At 39.6% G+C, this 22485-nt stretch overlaps 1 protein-coding gene across 1 annotated transcript in view; it reads right to left on the bottom strand.

Annotated features, from left to right (window-relative positions):
* CPA6 (carboxypeptidase A6) overlaps positions 1 to 22485 on the bottom strand; it is an 82214-nt gene that overhangs the window by 59558 nt on the left and 171 nt on the right. The window lies entirely within an intron of this gene.

Raw genomic sequence — 22485 nt, 5'->3', positions numbered from 1 at the left:
GACATTTGTGATCTGCAGATGTTGGGGCAAAACATTCATTGCAGGATGTTTATTGCCCTTAAATCCAAAGATCATTATTGGTATTTGTTTAAAATATACCTACCTTGCATGGGCACATGGGCAAATAAATCTTTCTGCAGGACAACCCTCACAGCAACATTTTCAATCCTGATGATTTTCCTTTTTTTTTTTTTTTTTTTTTTTTTTTTTTTTTTTTTGTTTTGTTTTGTTTTGTTTTGTTTTGTTTAAAAATATCCTGATTTTTGGATGAGTTGGTGTAATACCCAACAAAGCTGCCAATGCCAAAGTTCTCCCCATTATACCAGAAGGCTTGCTGAGCTGGAGCACTTTGTAATAAAAGTCTACACCTGAAACACAGCTTGACAACGACAGCATGTGGACAAGTGAGAAATTATGTGACATCCTGAAAACTTTCCCATTCTGCATGGAGAGAAAAGTCTTTTCTGGTCAGAACTAGATGATCCTTAAGTTCCCTTCCAATGCAAACCACCCAATGGTAAATCCAACAGAAAGAGTCAGTAGCCCAAATTGGCACGGACATAACTCTGGCAGCATGTGAAATCTCCTGTCTGGGCTTAATGGCAGAGTGAAAGGAGTTTACTGCATGATCTGAACATCCTTAATACAGTGTATTTTAAGGATTCTTTTTTGTCTTCACTGTTCTGTTTCACTTCGAAACTTCTCTTCCTCTGTGGCAGAAAGAGGCTCTAGAACTGGAATCAACCACACTAATGTGGTCTGCATGAAATGGGTTATGGTCTTCTGACTTCTCATAAAAGAGGCTGTAGCAAGACCAGGGATGGTTAGCAATTATTCGGTTATACTCTGAATGTTAGAATAATCCCAATTTGTAGTCCATTCCTAGCAGATTCATATGGCTGTGCTTAACATGGCGAGTATGTATTTTATGTAGTCTGTTAATACAGACAAAAACTGCTTGTAAGTGAGCACTACAATTAAAGCTGCTCAGGTCTGCCTGCTTGCTGGAGAAAAAACAAGTTCACTTTCAGACCTCATCATTCATATTCAGCTTATCTATCACATTTAGCATTTTGATTTTGTGAAAATGGTGGAAGTTAAGCTAGTCTTTTCTAAATTTTTGCCAGCTGTACAGGAAAATAAATTGCATATTTTACAGGAAAATAAATTGCATAAATTTGCATAAATTGCAACTTTTTACAGGAGCAACAAAGAGGGTGTTAATAAATCTTACTAATATTGTAATTAGAGACAACGTAAATTTAGATAAAATACTAATGAAATATTTTTAGTAATAGGTTTCCAAACTTTTTAATGCTACTCAACTGGGAAACAGCAGAGTAAAAGTCAGCAATGCATCCAAGTAGCAGATTAAAATATTCCCACCAAAATGATGTCAAGTAGAAGCTTGGGTAAGGCAGTTCCAGCACAACAAGAAACCACTGAACAATGTGAAATAAAAAGAAGAAAAACAGTGCATTTTTTGCTCGTTTTTGTGATCAGAAAACTCTGAGGTAGCATTTTAGCTCAAGGAGTACAGTCTTGAACAGTAAGAAACACATAGCACAAATGAGTATTAAATGAACAACTGCATTACAGATCTAGCAAAGTGTCCAGTGGTGCTGTATGAAGGGCTGTACTGCAGCAGCATCAGATATCTGTAGTAATCCCACTTGCCCTGACCAGAGACAATTTTCTGCCTCCAGCAACTGTTTCTGCCGTGATGCCCAGAGCAAGACAATTCCCTTTGCCTTTACTTCACGCCTCAAACACTTTAAATTCTTTAAATACCTGTTGATGTGCTTCCAGAAAGCATATGCAATATAAAATTGTTTTGAGATTCTCTGACTGTTAGTATGGGTCAAAAGATTGTTATCTTTATCAAACCATCTTTATCAGAGCATTTCTATTTTGGAAGTCGTCTCGCCCAGAGTTAGCTGGATATCCCTGTGGTAGGTGACAGCCAGCTGAATACTTGGCTGGACAGTGTCACCTGCACAAGGAAGAGCAGTGTGGTGCTGAAACATTTTAAACTGTCCTCACTGATTCTGTTGACATCTTTTCAGTAAACCAAAAATCCCAGGTAGTGTGGATATGAACACGGTGTGGTGTGTAATGGGATGTTTTCCCCTCTGCCCTCGAGCAAGAAGCCGTGACAGCTGTGCTCAGTTTACTGCAAGGGAAGCTGCCATGGGCAGACAAGCAGGTGCCTTCTCTTAAATCTTCAGCTCAGTCTCAGAAACCTCTCCAGGGCTCCTGGGACTTGCCCTACATTTCTTAAACCCACTCATGGTGATATGACTCCATTTATAGTAATTCCATAAGTGGAAGTCTGGTATTAACCACTCTTGTTATTGGAGAATTTGTTTTTCTTGTTATTGACTTCTTGGTTTCCGTAAAGGAGGGGTTCAAAAGACACCCTTGCAAATGAATTAAAGGAAGAAGTGGATACTGAGAGTCCCTGCTTTGCTATTTTTGTGTTGCGTGGGGTGTATGCATAGCTCATGTGTGGGGCTGGTTCATGGGGAGGCACAGCTGTCCCGCAACAGGAGCAGAGAAGGCAGAGAGCACCCAGTGAGTGCCGGGTGGGCACCACAGCACAGTCACAGCCGTGGGTTTGTGCTGACCACACAGTCCTTCCCAGCCCTACGAGGCCTGCAACCCAGGCCAGGGCTGGCAGGGCCTCCCCCGAAGTCCACTCGGATGGGTGCCTCACGTGAACATTTTGCTTCCCCTGATATAATTTTTTTTACTGAAGGACAAAGAGTGTTTTCTAAATATGACTCATTTCGGTCCTCAACTAACAAAAGAAATTGTACTGATGATCTGAATTGCCTCAGTTTGTCAGTCAGCTGATTCCTAATATCTAAGGACAGTGATTGGAAGTGATCTGGATATTTACTGACACAACAGCCTTCAGCACAGAGGTCCCAACACACAGATGGTGTAAGGCAATGCTTTAAACTAACTCCATTTGTTCTACAGTTATTGTGTTGGGTCACAAAGCAAAGAAGAGGAAAAATTTTCTTAGTTTAAATACGTCCCTGGTACAGAGCAGGTAATTACTTCATTTTTAGGCAATACAAATCTGTTTACAATGTGAAAACATTCTGCTGAAAAAAGAGCCAATGGCTGAGAAAAACTTAAAAAAAATATACAAAGAAAGGAATCATGGATCTCTCTGGATGGATCTACTCCCTGTTATACCCAAAACTTACAGAAACAAGACATCACAAATACAGCAGTTCCATATTCTCTTCCAAGACACCTCAGAGATCTCAGTATCTTTATCAATGGATGGTGATGGAGATTAGGAAGAAACCTTTGCTGCAGACATGCTGTTTAACAGCTGCAGTATTTCAGACACCTTATTCCTTAGGTGCTAGTGTTGGGAGAGGAATAGAAACTACAGAAACCTTTTAACTGGGATCAGAAGTGCACTTCTGAAGTGAATCTGAGTGTTCCTTCCCACACACATGTTGTTCTCACCGTGACACAGTCTCTGGGTTTGTGACACACATTGGACTGCTCTGAGGTTGCATGAACTTGACTGAACATAAACTGAGGGATGTTCTTGGGGTACATGCAGTTCACCCCAAACACAAATCAGCTTTAAGTCCGTGGGATGAGATCAGCCAGCCCAAAGCAAAACCCAACCAGATCCATATAATGTAGAGAAGGTCTGGTCCTCAGCACCAGCTGGTCCAGTCTCATCAGAATGTCTGTGCAGCACGACCTGCTCACACAGAACCTGAAAGGATGGGTATTTTGACTCAAAATGCCAAGACTTACAAGTAGGCCTCTGCTTAGATTTAAATTTAACCAAAAGCACTTTAAATTTACCAAAGGTAGGGTAACTCCTTGAGGGCCATTCTTCTTACAGAAGACCATGTGTTGGAGAGAGTGGATGTATATCCTCCACCACTGCTTGTGGGAAACATTTTTCCCCCATTCAAATCCATGTCATTAATACACAAGCTACAAGTCATCCTGTCTTCTGGAGAAACTTCACCCTCAAACATTCATCATTATTGAGGGAAATTCTAATTTGTCAATAACTTCTCAGGAAATTTATTTATTGCCAGAAAAGGAGTAAGAAGAAAGTTAATCTATTTTGCTTCCAGAAAAAAATTATTAAAATATATTTTAAATACCTTGGCTGCCTCTTTTTTTTTTTTTTTTGCATCAGCACAAGCATGAAAAATGCCTCACAGAAATTTCTATTCTGTCAGAGGCCAATTTAATCAAAAAACACCCAGAGTAACTTTTGTTTTTACCAGCTCTACTTGACACATGTTTTCTGCCTACAAGGGCACTACATTACATAAGCGTTGATATCTGAATGCTATCAAAGTCAGTACATACTTAAATGTGAAAAATAATCTTTCTCAGCTCCACATTAGACTCTTATGTGAAATATTGCAGTTCTAAGCAAGTGTCAATGAAACCAAAGCACTCTTCTTCAAAACCTCTCCATAAAATATTTTAACGATTCACTTATACATGTACATAGCTTTCTAAAGGTCTTTTGCAAACCCATAAATCCCAAGCTCATGCCATTAACCTAACTTTAAAAATTAAGTGATGTAAAAGTTTAACTGCTAATTCTGATGTTTCTAGCTTCTTTTGTCTCTTCAGTATTCATGTTTAACTATTTTAGAGTAACATAGAAATACCACCCTTAAATTAGGAAGCATTCTTTCTGAACCAACATTGATGCATTTTGCTAAGTGATTTTTTAGATTTTAGGGGCTCATTTTCCTGCTCTGAGGTTTGCATTGCACATTTATTCTGAAGGTCAATTGCCAAGAGAAGGAACTGTGTAACAAAGAAACTATCCGATAAAGTTAGCAGACGACTAATTCCCTGGGTAGACGAGTCTTTTGGGTGCTATTTGCCTACAGGAAGCCTTTTAATCTGCTAGTTTGGTACAGCTGCCACAGCAGAAAGTGGCATCCTGGTGCTATGTTGTTACTGTTGTAAATGACCATGCTATCACACATGACCAGAAAAATACAGTATAATACAGAAATACACCAGGTCCATAGCTGGTTTAGGGAGCAGGGCAGGTAGCTTGCCATTTGCTCTCACTTTGGATGTGAAAGTGAAGAGATTCCCGATTCTACAAAATTCTCCTTAATGCTCACACTTAATGAGCAAGACCTAAAACTTGCCTTTGGAAATGCTCTGAAGAGTAGAGTAGCTGCTGAATTACCTTGTCACGTTACTGTTCACAGTGAAAAAAAGGGAAGAAGCAGAACTCCTTCATTTATGCTCTCTGATACCAATGTCATAAGTGAAACTATTTTATTGATTTTCAAATTAGTTTAACAGCATGCTTAGTAATACCACACTACAATGGCTTTTTATATTAGCTTATGAAATATTGATAATCCATTCCGTGGCCCATTGCTGGTCTGAGGTTTGATGGCAGTAACAATTTCTAAGTAAGCACTAAATTGGAAGAGAAGTGGGAGCACCATTTTCACAAGAACAGGGAGGGCAATGAAGAAGATAGTGGCAGTGAGGGAAAATGCTGCTTAGAAGACTTTTGTATAAAAACACTTGACTCTCACTCAGCATAACACACTGGTGCAGTCAGTGGCACATGTGACAAATAGCACACAGAGTCAGCAAGGGGTGACATCTGCAATCCTCTGTTCTCCTTGTCACTGCTAACTTGGAGTGTTCAAACAGTTTGTGCAGACTCTGAGAGAAGTTTAAGAAATTATGGATACCGGAAAACAAAAGCATTAGTCTATTAACCTGCTGGCTTTGGGTATATAGGTTCACAGTGGAAACTGATTTTCCATAATATTTCAGATATTTTTGATTGCATGGTCTGAGCAGGAAAAAAAAAGGTAATTCCTAGGATTAGCATGAATATAACTTACTCCATAACTTCAGAAGTATGTTATATACAGACTGAAGTGTCAGATGCTGTAACCAGTCCAGAAATGGAACAGACTAAGAGTGAACTATTTTAATTCCTCTATTTCCTATGTCACCTAATTTGGAAAATACTGATACTCCTTGTAAGTAATTTTATGTTTTATTAGGGCTCAACATCCAAGAGATAATCAAGACTCCTTTTTTCCCTAACAGCAGATTCCGTCTACTAGTAAAACCAGTAACGTGCTTCTCTGCAGAACACATTAAATCAAGAAATACACAAATGGGCCCATTTACAATCTGTGATGACATACCCAGTTAATTCTAGATTCATTTTCATAACTGACAAATACAGTTTACAGCTGACTTCCTCTAGTACTAGATTTTTGGTAATAGAGCCTTAGTTTAGTAAAGAAAGCAATTGAGAAGTTTCTGACCAGTTAAGGGATGCATCAAGAGTCTGGTACAGATGGAAATCTTTTAACTGCTGCATTTGAATGTCTTTGAGTGTAGAACTGTTGGAGATGCAGGATCACAATTCTTGTAGTACTGTACATTTGTCCCAGTCCCAATCAGAAATGCATATTTAGAGGCTTAAAAGAGCAAGGCCATAAGCCCTAAGCACAAGGACTGAGTGTGAAGGTTTCCTACATGGAGATCATCTGAAGAGAGAAGGGAGGGGAATAAACCTAAATATTAAATGTTAAAGCTTCTGCAACCAGGAACACATGGCAGTCCAGACAGCCCATCGTCAGATAAAGCATGTGGCTAACTCAAAGGCCCAATTTAAAGCTAGCAATATAAAGTCTGTTTAGGCTGCCAAAGAACCAGATGTGTCATGCCTGGAAGACTCCTTCACTGACTATTTGCTTAAGGGTTCTGTGATTAATATCCCAAAAGCACACCATAAAACATTTACAATTTAATGGGAGGTATTGTGATCACCAACATACCTATTTTTTTTTTCTTAACAAAAGGTTGAAGTTACTTCTTGCCAATTTAAAATATGACCCTTTAAATAGTTTATCTTATTATTTCTAGTGCTTTGGACTTACCTGGCCTCAAAATCTGTTACCAATATGACTTAATTTATGGAGAAATGTTTGTAAAAAGAAGTACAGAGTGTCTTATTTCATTTAATAAACTCAGTCTACGGCTAAATAATACAAATATTTGTGTAGAAACGTGGAGTGAGGTTGGGAAATTCGCATCACACAACATGAATTAAGATGAATTAACATGTATTACGGATTCATTCACCTTGGAGAATTTAGTAACTTCTCAAGAAAACATTTTGTTTACTATCACCTGTTCAACACAGGAATTGTCTTAGACAATACTGCCAGAATTATGCAGGTTCCTGAATCAGTGTCTGTGTTTTTCTTCAGAAATTCATTAGGTAAATAAAAAAAATCAGAAAATCAGATGGCAGTGTTATTTATTTTATCTAAAGGGACAACAAAGCTATAAGTTTGAAGGAAAAGTATGACTTGAAAAATATTCTTTAAGCAGAGAAATAAGGCAGTAGGGCTTGGGAATCTCTTATGCTACCAAGAAAAGAAATATAATCTACTTCTGGGGAGCTCTGCTAAACAAAAAATCCAGACCTGTTATCAGATGGTAAGGTTTTTACTTCCACAGAGATGAAAAAAAGGCTTAATGCTCTGAACTGAAATTTGTGAAAATTTTACCTATTTGCACAGTAAAAACCTTTTCCTCAAATTAAGAAGCATTCATGTTTGGCTGGATTCTGATTTTGTTGTTGTAACTCCACCAAAACCTCCCTGCAGTACCTTGGCTGCTCTCCCAAAACTCTTGAGTGGCACAGCAGTGACTCTTGTTTTCAAAGTCCAAGGTGTGGCTACAACTGAGTCACAGCTCGGAATAGGCACTGAACAGTCACTGAATATGACATGATGATTTTGGCTCTTCTGCTGGAAGGGGGTGAAGGGGCTGCTAGGAAAGACTCAGGGCACTGACAACACACAGCAAGTTCCATTAGTGCCACTCTCCATGCTGGAGCCATGTGGCATGTGGTAATAAGCAGATGTTTTATGCATTGTTAAAACAACTTACAATTGATTTCTTGAGACATGCCATTACATTTGTTTATTACTTAATTGTTAAAAAGCATTACCACACTGATTATTTGTTTAACATCAATCTGGAATCTAATTTGCCGAACTACAACAAACCACAAATGCAGAGATCTCCACTAAGTATTGTGCCTTTGTCACTGAAATACCAAACTTGCCATTTGAGGTTTTATGTCATTAATTTTGTTTAGACAATTCACTGCTGTGCTCTTAGAATAAGGCACTCATGCTGCAGAAGTTGGATTTATGAAACATGGTGTAAACATGTTCTGCCTAAGAGCAGGCAGACAGCAAATGCCTAGGGCATTCTGTAATTGTCCTGAGAACAGTTTCTAAATCATCTCAGATTTATTACTGTAATTTTCATCACATACCTGATACAGTAAATGTTTCTTAAGGTTTTATAGTTTTTATATGAAAAAGACAGATTGTTTAGTCTATCTGACTGCATGACATCATGCTGTTCATACTCTCTGTATGAAAGACAGTTACCTTTGTGTGTGTTGCCTTGACTTACCAGGTTTGGAGGTATCATGGATAATGATGCCCATACTTGTGTGAAGGTATAAAAATATACTTGTAACTTTTAGTGAAAAGGGACATAGCTATCAACTTCATCCAGGATGTGTTACACTGGACTGAAATGACCAGGGGTAGATAACGTCTCTCAGGGCTATTGTTTATGACCTTTTGCTTACTCCTCATTCTTGATCCCTATTTCCAGCTCTCCCACAGAGAAAACTACTAAACCCAAGCAAATACACCAACAAAATCCAAAAGGATCCAGCAGAACAGGATACCAAGTTCAGAGGGTGTCAGTAGAGTCTTGTACTCAGGTATCAGTTATTTCTCAGCACTGCTCACATCTACTTATTACGAAACAGAGCTTTGTCTGTTGATACTTGATGAAAATTTCCTAAGTATGATTTAAGATCTCTCTTGATAAAATAACTCACAAAAATTAATGAAATGCAGAAGAGAGCTGCTAGCTCCTTAAACAAATCATCCCGTCAGCATTTCTTACCTTCTGTCCAACTGAAACCAAATCCTTAAATTGGAAACATTCATAATAATAAAAAATTGTTGAGCTTATTTTCACCTGGACAAGATTGCTATTTATCATACTGTCTGAGCCCACTGTCCAAAAGACCTGTTTTAGAGCTGAAACTGCTACTGCCTGATTATACCGCAGTCACACAACAGCAAAGGTCTGGAATTATGTGCTGAGCCAGGCGGTAGTAAAATGCCTCAATCCCCACCCAGAATGGTTCTGCAGGCTGTTTACGAGGAGAGATGAGGACAATGAAGTAGAAGAGGGTTGAGAACTGCAAAGCAGGTATGAGGAAAAGGCGCAGGCTTTTACACAGCAGGCTGTAATCTCAGCTCAGCACCTGCACAGCCAGCAAAGGAAAGGTTCTTTGAAAAAGACGGCTGAGAAACTATGTACATAGGCCTTCTGTGAGAGAACTTTTGATGCCAAATGCTATTTCCATCAGGGAGCTGCTGCTTGCCAAGATATGTCCCCCAAGCAGCATTTTCACTCAAAATCTCCTGCTGCTGCTGTAGCACCCAGTGTTTTTATGAGATAGAGCTTCTATGTACTTATTCCCATCTAAAGGTGAAATGCTGAGCTAGGGAAGGTTGGTTGGTCTATTTGATTTTGCTGAGTTTTTGGCAGGTAAATAGGATGTATCTCAATTTGACTGAAATGGTCTTGAAGATTGAGATGAAACTTCAGATGAAAAAATATATAATGTTTGTATTGTTTTATGCTATCTTGAATGCACAAACTATGAAACCTGTGATCAATATTGAACCTCTCTGCTTTGCTCTACATTTTCTCCTAGAAAAAGACAGTTGCTTTGATGGGATTTATCAAAAAATGCAAACAAAATGTTTGTTTGGTTTTTTTTTTAATTAGCAGCAACAGTACATGTCCACCAAACACTAAATTCAGAACCCAGATGGAGAGTTGTGTTTATTTCTGATTTTATTTTTTAAAATCCAGATAATATCACATTCTCTGCTTTAATACTCTTTCAATTTAAATTGTATTTTTTACAATGAACAATGGGATAAATTCAGAGAGTGAATTAATTTCCACTTGCAATTACTGCAGTCTATAACGCTGCAATGGGCAACATATTTGCATTTTGAGCTACACTTGATACTCTGTGTCAATTAATACCACAAAAATGTAGAGCTTTATAAAACCCTTAAACTGTTGGCTCCATATTTCTGCAGCTCCTTTCTTATTATACTTTTTATGTGACCAGCTATCATTACATCAAGTTGCATGGAAAATGGAGTTGGCATACTCCATGACTAAGAACAAGCTGCCAAACACTGATATTATACAAGAAGCAGCCCAACATATGAGGTGATTCTTTGTGTTTATATTGGAATTTTAGTGGGTTTCTGTCTCAAATGAAAAAAAAAAAAAAAATCCTTTTGTTGTGCTTCCATTTTTGCTTTTGTAAAATAGAGAGGAGTGACCTAAGCCATACATCAGGATAGTGTGTGGCCAAAACAGCAGAGGCCTCTTTGGCTGCCAAGCTCAACCAAGAGGCAACATTTCCTTCAGTTAATCCTTACCATAACATAAGACAACTCTTACTTCTCTCTTCATAAACTGTCATTTAAAACTCCCCCTCCCTTGTTTCGCATGAGCAATAATTAAGCTTAAAACAACAAAATCCCACATGCAATGGGGACACAGGTTTTGAATGCAGTGAGGAGTGTTTGGTGTTCCTGTTTTATGAGCAAGACGTCACTGCTAAAAGCATGTGCGTGCTCCTCACGGACAACAGATTCCAGTCTTGTTCTGAAATGACTTCATTGTAAAGCATCTGGTGTTTTATAGCCATGCAGTTTAGAAATAAATACCCTCTCTGCAATTTTATAACTTTAGAAATACTACCTTAAATTCGCCCATTTATTTATCTATTCTTCTAAAAAGCAGAGTTCACTATACAAAAACTAATTTTAAAATCCCCACTTTGTTTGCTTCAAGTTTGTGCTATTTTTTTGCTTCTGAAAAAAGTGATGCTTTCCAGTGAGCCAGAGGGACTCCTGTTGCTGCATCCACCCTAATAACTGATTTTTCCGTTGGGTGCTGTAAAACTGGTCCTCCCAGTAAGATCCCTGCATTTCCCTTCTGCATAAAGTGTTTTTTTTGTTTGTTCTAATTATTTTATGTTTAAACAGAATTATTATTTTGCATTTTTATTTGCCAGCTATTAGCTACTCCATTAAGACTGTATTTCATCACCTCTAACAAGACAGCTGAAATCTAGTAGATCCATTACTTGTGGAATAAACATATAAAATGTATGCCTCTTCCCTCTGCTAATGTCACTTCACAGCAAATACACCCGAATATTAGGAACCTCTTTCCTCAGATTCAGTTTTCACAGACCTGTCCCCTTTAACCACCCAGGAGAAGGCTTTTCCTCTCCTGCCTGCTTCTTTTTTCCTGGTATAACTGTGCAGGCTGCAGTGTCGTGACTTGCTGCAGGCTCCGCGACCAAATGCCTTCTAATTCAAAGACCACCCTGAGTGCAGTTGTCACACATAAAAGCTCACATGTATTTTTTCAGTAGAGATAATGGTCGCTGGATTAAAGGCAAATGCAGAAAGATCAGATTTCACAGAGCACAGTGTGCATCCCTCATTCTCTGCTATTCTGTACCCTAAACTGTTTCATGGCACTGTCTCGCTGTCCGCAAATTGTTAGGACTGATCTCATCTGACAAGGTAAAACCTGTGGGGTTTGCCTTCACTCTGACAGTTTTGTTCAGCAGAAGCAAAAAATCAGGTTTTCCTGGTCCATGGAGCCCTCCACTCACTATTCCTCTGGGGACCTTTCATAGAATTTGGAGAGGTTGCCCCTCATAAAAAAGAGATACAAGGCTCAACTCATCCTGAGCACTACTCTATACTGACTCCTTAACGTGTAGGGCAATGACTTTGCTCCCCTTTTCCATTATCTCCCAGAGGCTTAAAATAACTTATTTTTCTATGGTTCTATACTGTTTTCTCATGTTTGTGGGTGATACATGTTAATCATTACCAATTGTCCTGCACCTTGGTCAGCAGGGGCAGCCTGTGCTGACTACAAGACTTTTGAGGTGCCTTTTTGTCCACCACTCATCATATGGTAAGAAAACCAGCACTTATCTTATGAAGAAGGGCTGATAGGTCCAATGAAGAGGGATGAGCATAGGAAAAATAACACACTGGTGGGTGGCATGCCATCCACCGGCTAAGAACTAAGAATAGAGGGAGTGGATGCTAGCAGGGGCACTGACGGTCTTGTAGTCTCCAGGTCTGTGATGCCTCCTAACTTGCTTCTGAACTGCAAAAGCACTGAACTCACTGGACACCTACTTTCTAATTTGATAGAGATTCCTTGGCAGGTAAGGCTAGATGTAAGAGCTTGAAAGACATAACTACTTCATGTGGCAAACAACATATGCTGTAGACAGGAGGAAAGGCTGAAGACCCCGAGTCCTCCCTCACCCAGTTTGTGCCTGAAAAGCCCACATTTCTCTCTCTGTGTTGGCCCAGAACCACCCGGCAAAAGTAGATCAGCAACTTTGTCATGCGTCTGTCTGACAGAGATTGATAAAAAGACTTCTTCACTGAGAGGGTCATCAAGCATTGGAACAGGCTGTCCACAGACATGGCTGAATCAACATTCTCAACCATTCCTGGGGGGTCTTTAAAACACATATGGATGTGGTGCTTAGGAATATGGGTCAGTAGTTGGACTCAGCGATCTTCAAGGACTTTTATAAACTAAACAATTCTATGGTTCTATGATTCTACGACCAGATGATGCCTTTTGCCTGAGGCCTCTGAGAGATGATACACCAAATGCGCTCAGACACTGCACAGCCCATGGCAAGCAGACAGAGCTCCTCCCAAGACCTGGTCTGGACACAGGAGCCCTCTGTTCCTGTGTTTCCTGCTCCTTGCAGCCGCTTCAGAGGGAGAATCACCACTCTCTCTCAGGGCAGCTTAGTGTTGAACAGAGAAAACCCTTGCAGTAGTGATCAAAACCTGCATAATTAATTATTTCACTGCAGCTTATATTCTAAACTAGGCCTCAGAAAATACATCAGTAATTATTTTAATGCTGCTGGATAGGGAATACAAAAGATTTTATCCTTTTTACACAAATGCTTTGATTTTCTCTGAAGCCTTTTTTTTGGCCATATCAAAACATGACTACATGTTTGACTATTTCAAAACTAAGAGAGCTGCTTCTGGTAAAAGCAAAATAAAAGAACCTCAGCTGAACAAACTGAAGGTGAAACAATTTGATTTTTTCACAAGGAAAAGCTAATTACTTAGATTTTATGTTCTATTAATGATCTCCATTTAAATTTTTTACCATTGTTGCTACCACAGGCAGATGGATCAGGGATCCAGTCTGTTGATAAGGGAGCAGGATAAGGACATGCTGTGCTGTCTTTGTGCCACTGGGTATATTTACACTGTGTGTTTCTGGCAAGGACACAAGCTCATTCTGCAGAGAGATCTGAGTTACCAGACCAGACTTGGCATTGTGCTTGCATGGTGACTTCTGTTATTTGGTATAAATTTTGGGCAGAGGGTGTTTTTGGCTGCCTGTGCTAGACAGTTCAAGTATTATTTCCCTGAAAGGTGAAAACATCCAAGGTCTATTTCCCTGAAAATATGAAATTGTGCTGTGACAAAAAAGACAGAGCTATTAACAAAATGTACTTAATTAAATGTCTTCCCTGCTTTCTTGACATGTAATAGCTATTGTTTGCCTAACACCAAACTATTTAATAAATAGAGGCTATTTTTTCTGTAGGCCCTATCATGCCAGTCTTGTTCATTATGTAAAGGACTTACAGCTTCTTCAGACATTAAGCATATTGAAATCCCTTTGCTCCAAAAACCCACGGGATGATGGTTAGTACCAAAGTTAAATTTTTCTTTGGTTTTTCAATTTCAGTAATTATTTGAAAATAAGCATCACGCTGTTCTCTCTGAGTCTGAAACACTTTTGTGATTGTTTCATTGACATAGGTCTGGAGAGGAATCTGGCAGTCAGGACTGATCAAGACACCAAATTCTGCTGAGGTGAACCCACAGCGTGCACTTTGGAATACAGAGCTGGAATTAACAATTTTCAGACAACTGGCCCCAGTGCACAGGGAGACTAACAGACTCGAGGTACACAGGCAGGTACCAAAACCCAGCCATTCCTGCCCCTTCCCTGTGCCAGCACAAACACAGAGGCCCTGCCAGCCAAACCACAACCTGATAAGCTTTCAATTAGTCCTGAGAGGGAAAAAAAATGAAGAAGTGGGTTTTTTTTTTCTCTGTGCTCCTGGAATTCTCTTGCTGCAGGCAGAGTAGTTCCAGTCCCTGAGCAGAGGCTGCTGGAAAAGCAGCAGCACAACTGACTGCCGTGGCAGCAGGTAGCCACTAGTGTGGGTTAGCAGGGTTTGGCTGTATAACTGCACTGCAGCCTCAGAGTAGCATGTGGTGGTAATCTTGGTAGGAGTACAGTGAAATAAAGAGTTTTTCATTAGGCCTGCTAAAGTAATTTAGAATTGTTTGGGTTGGAAGGAACCTTTAAAAGCCATCTACTTCAATGCCCCCAGAGGGACATCTTTCACAAGCTCAGGTTGCCCAGAGAGGTGGTAGATGATCCATCTCTGGAAACCTTCAAGGTCAGGTTAGACAGAGCTCTGGGCAACCAGAGCTGTTTCAGTGCATTGTTTCAGTGTTTCAGTATTCTCATTGTAGAAGATTTCTTTCATCTACCTCATATAAATCAACCCCCTTTTAGTTTAAAACCATTACCCATTGTCCTATCACTACAAGCCCTGCTAAAAAGCTTGTCTCCATCTTTCTTATAAGCTCCCTATTAGTACTGGAAGGTGGCAATGAGGTCCCCCTGGAGCCTTCCCTTCTCCAGGCTGAACAACCTCAACTCTCACAGCCTTTCCTCACAGGAGTGGTGCTCCAGTCCTCTGACCACTTTCGTGACCCTACTCTGGACTTGTTCCAACAGGTCCATGTCCTTCTTATGTTGGGGTCCCCAGAGCTGGATGCACTGGAGCACTCCAGGTGGGGTTGCATGAGACTGGAGTAGATGGGCAGAATCCCCTCCCTCACCTGCTGGCCATACTTCTGTTGGTGCAACCCAGGATACGACTGGCTTTCTGGGCTGTGAATGCCCAGAATTTATTTTTAATCTCAACTTAAAAGAGCTTCTTTTTTTTATCTCTGAGTCAACCATGAGGTGCTGCTTACTGTATCATTACTATTTTGAAGATATTTGAAATACAGTATAAGAAATAGTAAGTTTTTCGTAGAATAATTTTACTGTAATAAACCCCCTACAAACTAATTTTCAAGGTCCTGCTGTGGTAGTCTCCCCTGTATCACAGCCTTAACTGAGCTTCAGAACATTAAAAAAAAAAAAGAAACTGTTTTGATTTGGGAGGACATCTGTTCTTTCCATGGCTGTATTTAAGCAACCTAGAGCACCTTCTCTTTGGAAAATGCTGTTCTGTGTGTTGTTTTGTGTGGTAACTTTATGGTGTGGATTATCTTTAAATAAATACACTTTAAGTCCCATTGTTCCCCAGAGGAAGAGAAGGCTCAGCAGAGCATTGTTCTCCAGAGCATTCAGCCTGCACAGGCAGACACAGAAGGAAAGGGTTCATGTTTACTGTCCACTGCTGGGTTCCAGCTCCCATCCCATCCTCCTCATTTGGCGAATTCAAGGTACAAAATGACAGGAAAAATGGCATTTATTGTCCCCATCCACTTGTTGATCTGAGTATATTTTCAATTCAGAGTACTTTGGCTTACCCATCCTTAGATGTCTTGCACAAAATGCAGTTTTGGAGCTTTCTTTGCAGATATTTTCCTGAAAATCACTGTCTGTTTAAGGTCTGATTATGATCTGATATCCTGAGGTGCAAATTAGTAGCACCCTTGAAATTCATGCACATTTTGCTGAAATACCAACATCAAATCAGAACCATAACTTTGTACCCATACGTAGTCATTTGAATGAAGGCTTTAAATCAGAATCATAATTAACTGAAAAAAAAATTAGAATTAGGCTTAATAGTCTCCAGAATTTTGCTGACTGTTCTTGCAAATCTGAGACCAGCAAAAAATGTGGGTATTTTACCTACAGTAGAGTTTTCAGAGAGAGGTCCAATGTATATCCATAATTATTGGTTCTCATTTTCCAACTAAACCTGCTCACCCTAAATAGGATGGAGAGCATGGGCTTCACTTGTTTTCTGCATGAAAAACAATACTGATAACATAAATAAATAAATTAGGTGGACAGGGGACAGCAACAAGGCTGCTTATTTTAAATTATTTTCTATTTTTATTTTGAATTGAGAAAATTCCTTTTAATCTCCTGCCTGAGAGCAAAACAAATCATATTGCCTGAGCAGTAAAAACACTGACTGTTGACCTACACTGCTGTTCTCAGTTTTCAATGCTGTATGCATGCTCACAGCAGGTTTTGCTTGCACAACTGAAGAGATGCCCCATATACGATCAGTATAACTGCTTATTTCTTGACTTTTGCACTAACATTATGCACACAGTGACCTCTTAAATACTAAGCTCCACCACAGAAGAGGGAGTACAGTTTCTGTTATGTATTCAGAAGTAAAATTAAGGAGAAAACAGAAGGGAAGAGCCGTTCTGCAAAACAGAGATGACAGAGTTTACCTCCAGGAGATAGTGAGAGATGATTGATGGTGTCCATCCGCCTTCAACTGGATACAACAATAAATGTTTCCTACAGCATTTTGACCATGTAAGGCCATTTCAGACATGTGGATGACATTTTTACAGATACTAGAATTTCAGGAGACGAGACTTAGGGATCCTGTTTATTATACAGTGTGGGATACAGTCCGATACAATGTATGAAGCTAAGGGTTTCCCATAAAATATCAGCAGTGTATTCAAGAAAAGCAGATTTTTAACCTCCCTTTTTTCAAATTCACTCCTTTCAGAACTGAGAATTTCCTTCTGGGCTAAAAGTAGGTTCCACTGTCTTTTATGTGAATTGCTCACATATTTTAGATTCCTTTTTTCTTTAATAAAAAAAATCAATATCTATGTAATTTATATAGTGTCTGTCCCCTGTTAAAAGCTTGTTAACTCCTGTACAAAATGTTCAGATTTGAGAACTTCATTTTAAGGAGCCTGTGAGTGTGAACTCACAGGAGCAGCATCTGGAAGTGAGTATATAGTGTAGAAGTGGGAGCTTTGGAGTTCACTGCAAGTACTACCAGAAGCTCCGGTAAAAGCTGTATTTCTTTGCGTGCTTAGTTTCATGAGACAGTGAAGCTGGTGTATCCAATGGGGATGCTAGACTGAGAGTGTAGGCAGATTTTATACGTGAATTCCTTATTTTTAGAAGTATCTTTTTCCAAGTACCCCTTAGATGTATCCCAGGGTGTTTTTTGCAGAACATAATTGTTGGATGCAACCCCGAACATGAATTTTCTTTAATAATAGACTACATTCCCATTTGTAACATCCACACTTCTAGAAATGAGGAAAGTGTAAGTGTTTACTGGAATTTCTTTCACACTTCCAAAAGAATCATTCTTACTGAGAGGCCATAGGTCGCATATAAGGCAGGACACCTAGAACAGGTTCAAAGCTCCTAAGTATGGGTGCAAGCTTTGCCCATGTCTTGATATTTTATATCTTTCCTTCCTTTCCTTCCTTTTTTCCCCCACATCTTCCCCACCTGCAGAGGTCAGAAGCCACAGCAGCAGGCAATGGTGTCCCAGTTTGGACAAGTACGGGAACCAGGCTCACATGGTGACATGAACTTGTGTATCAGTTTAGACACAGCCATAATAAACTGAGAGCCTGGCAGGCACTTCACTTAGGTAGTGAGGATGTGCGTACTGCTGTTCCAATTATTTTAAAAAAGAAAGTAAAAGGGGGACAGAAGGGGCAACCGAAACACTTTGTATTTTTCATTTATGCTGAGGAGGGCAGAGAAACTTTAAAAAGTAAATTTATAATGCTTGGACACAAAGGAGAAAAATAATCAAAACTTGGCAGTATTCTTTTTCTCCTATAGGACAACATAAATATTGTTGTGCAGGGGGAATATCAGGTAATGAGAAGCACAGAATTAGAGCTGCAGTGTTGGGACAAGAATTGGTAAGTGGTCCCAGAGCTGCTGTGGATTTCACTGATCTGTGCTGATTTTAGGGATCAGTGGTGTTTGACTACAGAATTATTGGTTATTTAAAAAAAAAATAGGATACTTGAATTATTTTTGCTAGAGAGCTCACAGCTTTTCACCTCTTAGAAGCTCCTTGACACCATCCAGAGAAGCACAAAAGTTTCGTTTCCGTCTGAATGAATATAATTACCTTCCCTCTCATGCTGTTGGTGTGCTTTCCAAATGCTTTTTTTGCCAGTTGTGTTCATGACATTTTACTTTGACTTGGGGGTGGGTGGGGAGGGAGAGCCAAGCAGCAGGGGGAAGGAACTTTTTTTACATAGCAGAGCTTTTAGTCCGTGATTAAAACATTTGGAAAAAATCTGCAGAGGGAATAGCACAGGAGGAGTTCCTTTCCACTTCTCAATTCCCTCAACAACTCATTTTCGTCACACTCCCATGTGTTTTTTCCATGAGACAGAACAATTGCCAGCCATTGTGTGTAAGGTACTGTGGGATCAGAGGTACTTAGTTGTGGTATGTAGGGGTATTAATGGGCATTAAAATACCTGAAATTTGCTGAATGCTCTCAGATTTGATATCTGTCCTTATCTACACGAACAGTTGGTTTATGCAATTTTCCGGATGTCATGTCCCAGTAGCTACAGCACATTATCTCTTGAATTACAGAACATTTCTTTACTGTTCTCTGTTTCCTTGCTATCCACCTCCTCATGATTCCCAGGTCATTTCATTTGGTTGATACAGAGTAAGCATGTACCATAGCCTTCATCTGACCAAGAGAAGTGATAAGTATCTGCAGTACTCCAACCCACTGAAGAATAACATTTTGGGAGAGTTATCATCTTGATCCAATATTTAAAAAGACTTAAATCTTGCAATAAAAACCTTAGAGAAAAGCCTGATAAGTTATTTCAGCCTTTGCCTGCACTTGGTCATTTGCAAGTGAGAGAAAAGGTTAGGTGAGGAACACTTCTGAAAAGGCTTTGGAAGAACAAAAAGTGGGGGAGAAATTGGAGGCAACATGCTGAGCCACCATGTACAGGCAGAGGTAGACGAACTGAAATAAAAAGATCATAGTAGTGATTTTTAAAGAACAAATGAGAGAGAAATTTTCTATTCTAAGAAATCTTGACCTGCTAATAGGAAGCCATCTCCTTCTTAATAGGATTCCCAAGAGTCGGAAGATTTGGTAAAAAATCCTCACAAAACTCCATCTGCTCCAGCACCCTAAAGCTATCAAAAGGTTCCTACTAGATTCATTTTATGTCTCCCATTTCCTGTAACTGGGAGAAACAATCAATAACTGATCTCTGTCTACTAGGTCCATGTGACTCAAAGTCTGTAGACATCTCTTAGGGCCTAAATTGTTTCTGCTGGAGACCAAAGTGTTCAGGAATTTAACTTGGTTAAGTTAAAATAATTCGGTTATTTCAGGAACTTAAACCATTCCCATGTATTTGGTTATCCTTGTTGCTCCTGTGTGAACTTCTGCTAATAGCCTCCTGAAAAATCATCTTGAATATTCCACATCTACTCTGTCCAAACCCTGATGTGTGTGTGTGTCTTCCACTTATCCACTTCCCCTTTGGACAGAACATACAAATGCAGGAAGGAAAAAAATATGTGTGAGTATAGTTTTGAGTTTGCTGTTGGGTGGCTGATAAGCAGTGTCTTCTAGAGAGCTCCTCTTGAGTTCCTTCAGGCATAAGAGCATAGAGGCAGGCTGAACTCCTGTGTATTGTGTGAAGCAGAAGGCAAATACAACTGTCCCTCAGTCTGTCCAAGAGCTCTGAGTGCTCCTTCCTCCTTGCTGAGACTCCCCAAATACCTGCTGACTTCCCAAAGGTATCTAGAACACATTTACTTAAAGATGTGCCCATGTGGCATACCTGGCCTGCTTGACATAGTTTGGAGAAACATGTGCGCTACCAGTTAATTATCTTAGGTCTGAGTCTTTAACTAAAGAGTTACAATTGCATGTGCCTCCTAGAGCTGACCAAAGTTTATGAGAAATGTTTCCATTGCTTTTTTTGGGTTTCTTTTTTTTTTTTTTCTCTCTCATTCTTTTGCCCTAATTATACTAATGCCTTTTCCCTTTATGGTACAGCATCTGACACAATGGAAATTACTAGGATTCACAGATGTTTCTTGGCACAAAAAGAAGTCCGTTTGTTGGGACACCCCTTTTAATGGTGAATATTAGCAAAGTATTTTCCTCCTAATTGGCTTTCTCAAAAAATAATCTACCAAAATTTCTTCCCCTTGAGTTCAGGTTCAGTAGTAATGGCAGCACTTGATCAACTGTTTCTAATCAATGGCACACACAGAAGAATTTAAATGATCCTGCTCAGAACATTGTGATGATGAGAGATGGACAAGATACAGCCGTAATTCTGTAGAAACGTCCATGCCATTTCAAATTAACTTTCCATCATCTTTTATTGACACAAATAATGCCAGGATAGTAAAAATGGAAAATATCAGTAGAGTGGCGAAAATATTACTAGAGTGGGAAAAATATTAGCTTGTTTTTCCAGTTTGTGTTACACATGTGGTACACATTCCGGTTTCTGTTTCAAATATTGACCACATTTTCAGCAAGGCTTGTAAATGTAGCTTGGCCCCCTACTACAATTGCCTATTGACTAAGAGTTTTTATAATTAACTCTAGCTTTTTTTTTTTTTAGCAGTGATTTTCTTGCCCAACTTTTGGAAACTGATGAGAAGTCTCTCTTTTTGGACTAGAGTCTATGCAAAACCTTCTAAAACAGAGATCAACAAATGAGAGTTTGGGTGGGTCTTTCACATGTCATCTTGGGAATATGAAATTTTGAAACAAGAAAATTATTTTTAAAACTTTGAACAAAAATGTTGAGTTCATTAATGAGGAGAGGTACAATATTTGAATTTTTATGCATGTTATTCTACTTGAACCAACTTGATTATAGCTGACGCTGTCACTTAAACCTAGAGGATAGCAAAAATGAGTATTTTGACATTTAGTCAAAATTAGCAGATAACTTATGTAATTAATATTCAGAAAAGTTTAAGCACCAGACCAACAATGTGTTATTCATCTCCATGTCATCTGGAAACAAACTGAATGCTATCTTGAATTTTAAAAAATTCAAGAGCTTGGAGACCATGCCTGTGGTATGGGCTCCAGGCAGAGAGAACAGAGCTGTTGCACAAAACTTACAGCGGGACCCTGGCTTTAAAGAACAGTTTAGTTTTCTGTCCTGCTGCTTTCTGGCACTGTCAGGAGCACTCCTGACTGTGGTGGCCTGTTTGATTTCGCAGCGCAGACAGACACTGGGACGCAAGGAACTGAACAGAGATGGAGAAACAGCTGTCAAGTGTTTAACTATTTTCTATCATTAATAGTGACCAAGGGGTGAATGGCTTCATATCACATTACCAAATCCTTGAAGCTTAGGGAATGTTTTTTTAAGCTTCATTTTAGTAGGGGAGTATGCCTGGCTTGGATACTCCAATAAAATAAAAAGAATAATACAGCTCTTACTTCCACAGAGTAAGAACTTATCCTGATGAATGGACTGGTCACTTTGAAAGAATTTTGACACATGCCACTGGCTTCTAATGCTTCTATATTTGACTTTGCCTTTTCATTTGCATCATAAACTTACTATGTTAAATACTTATTAAAGCCAAAGTCTTTAAACCGGGCAAAGAACATACAATTTGGAGGCAAGTTCACTTTTTACTACTACTACTTAGTTCCATCTTCCCCTTTCTGACACAAATTTGAACTGCCGTTGGAACAAAAAGGAAGTCTAGTTTGGAATGCACATGAAAGTTTTAGTCTCCGCTTTCTGACAGTAGAGTCCCCTTATTGCTTGAACCTCTTACGCATTCCCTAATATGAGCGCACACTGTTCAAGTTTTTAGAAACAATTTTAAGTTCCAGCATTATTGTATCCTAAAGGAAAATACAAATCTTCATTCATCCCAGAGCACGCTGGAACCTCAAAACGTTTTATTTCCCCCCGTATAACCGCAATTCCCTTTTCCACAAGGACACTCAAACTTTTTTTTCCCCTCAATGTAGCGTCCTTCCTTTGGTTAGCAGAGACCCGCAGCACCTTTTCCAAGTGCTACAGCTGCCAGCGAACAAGCCCGCGACCAGGTCGGCGGCGGGAGGGACGCCCGAACACGCAGGGACACCGGCCGGCTCCGGCCGGCGGTGCGGAGGGAGCGCGGCCGCGGTGCAGCGCGCCGGGCGGAGCGGGGCGGCGG

This window comes from Chamaea fasciata, unplaced genomic scaffold, assembly GCF_029207755.1.
Source record: "Chamaea fasciata isolate MVZ Bird 193981 ecotype frontalis unplaced genomic scaffold, bChaFas1.0.hap1 SCAF_1, whole genome shotgun sequence".
In the NCBI taxonomy this organism is placed as follows: domain Eukaryota; kingdom Metazoa; phylum Chordata; class Aves; order Passeriformes; family Sylviidae; genus Chamaea; species Chamaea fasciata.
This window is presented reverse-complemented; position numbering and strand designations above follow the sequence as displayed.